Consider the following 2,093-nt stretch of genomic DNA (forward strand, 5'->3'; position numbering starts at 1 on the left):
CTCTCTCTCTCTCTCTCTCTCTCTCTCTCTCTCTCTCTCTCTCTCTCTCTCTCCCCACTTCCCCACCTCAATCCTCCTGCCCCGTCGTCCTAGTGTTCAATAAAAGCTTGGCTGTCCAAACTTTCTCCATGGCATGGGGTTTTCAGACACGTCCACTAACGAACCTGGGAAGATTCGTGAGTGTAACACAGGCTGGCCTCAAATTCATAATCCTCCTGTTGCAGCCTCCCAGACGCTGAGATTACAGACATGTGCCCCCATGGTCTGTTCCTTGAACTACCAATTTACCTACCTTCCCTCCCTTCTTTACTTCCCATTTTCTCTTTTTGTTTGAAGCAGGGTCTCACTGTGTAGCCCTAGCTCTTCTGGGAGTTGTTATCTGAATCAGGCTGGCCTTGAACTCGAAGAAGTTTGCTCAGCTCCAACACGGGCCACCACGTCTGTGTGTGAGTGGGAGGGGTGGGGTCCAGGCATGCTATCGTACACAGGCAGAGCACATAGAACAAGTTCCGTTGGTGTGTTTCTCTCCGTCTACCTTCACGCGGGATCTGGGAATTGAGCTCAGATCGTCTGGTTTCTGCAGCTCTTTTACCCACCAGCCATCTTACCGACCCAGGCCTGGATTAACTTTATAGGTCTCAGATCTCACGTTTTCCCTCCCCAAGAAAAAAATCCCCATAGACTGCGTCCAGTTTCCCCTTGGGCTCCACCTAGGTTCTCCTGTCCCACATTGCCCAGTCTGGGTCATCACTGCCTGGGATATCTGCCGGCTTCACTGTCTGCCACTGCTGTTTTCCTTACCCACTCAGCTCCGGGCTGAGAAAGAAAAGCTGAAGGTTTATTGTTAGCTTGTGGTCCTGAGACTGTAACCCAGGATCTTCAAGCCCTCTGTATTGAACCTCATCCCCAGCCCTTTGCTGTCAGCTGGTACGCTACAGCTGAGCCACAGGCAGCTCCAAGAATGGAGTCCTGTGATCTGATGTGGTACTGGCTGGTGTCTGCAGGACTGGACATCCCTAGAGTATCAGCATTCTAGATTGTGATTGAGACATGGCTATTGGTGGGATAGATATGACTCAGCAGGCCTTCATGGCCACTCCCTGTGGTGAAAAGGAAGGTCAGTCATGCAGTTGGCATGAGTACCCTATCTGTGCCTCACCTCCTTAGCCTTATGCAGAGGGATGGCCCCCTGTTTCTGTGGAAGGACCTTCAGCAGAGTTCCCTCGTTGGGGTGCACACCAGGCAGGTAGCTGAAGCCCAGAGCCTGATTTCTCAGGTTCAGCCCCTGTATTTGTTCACTCTGAACTTGACGGTGTTTGGTCGAGATTCACACACAAATGGGCAATTAAAACAGCATGGAAATAACATTATTATGAGCCCTTAACAATTTCTTGAAAACATGTTCTGCACTTGATTAAAGCCTAGTGTGTCAAGTATCACAATTTTTTATCTGTCTGTTTCCTTGCTTGTTTTTCTGTGTATGGGTGTTTTGCCTGCAGGTATGTCTGTGCACCACATGTGTGCATGGAGCCTACAGAGGCCAGAGGTGGTATTGGATTTCCTGAGATTGCTGCTACAATTTGAGCTACCACGTGAACACTAGGAATCAAGCCTAGGTCTTCTGGAAGAGCAGCCAGTGTTCTTGTTTGTTTGTTTGTTTTGGCTTTTTTTGTTTTGTTTTTAGAAACAAGGTTTCTCTGTGTATCTTTGACTGTCCTGGAACTAGCTCTTGTAGATCAGACTGGCCTCGAAATCACAGAGATCCGCTTGCCTCTGCCCCCTGAGTGCTAGGATTAAAGGCTTGAGCCACCACCACCCAGTGTAACCAGTGTTCTTAATAGCTGCGCCATATCTCTGGCCCCAAATATCACATCCTTAAATAAGTGCATATAAAACAAAAGCATGTTTTATAAAAGCATGCCCACATATTTGCTTTTGAGGGAAAAATCCTCAGTTCTCTGAGAATTTCTTTCACTGTCTTTTGATCATATTCATCCCCTCCTCTAGGTCCTCCCAGATGCACCCCACTTCTTTATCCAAACCATCGAGTCCAGTTTGTGTTATATATATAACATATATATATATGTGCATAT

This window comes from Alexandromys fortis, unplaced genomic scaffold (assembly GCF_014885135.2).
Source record: "Alexandromys fortis isolate MF-2015 unplaced genomic scaffold, M_Fortis_MF-2015_v1.1 scaffold_267, whole genome shotgun sequence".
NCBI lineage: Eukaryota > Metazoa > Chordata > Mammalia > Rodentia > Cricetidae > Alexandromys > Alexandromys fortis.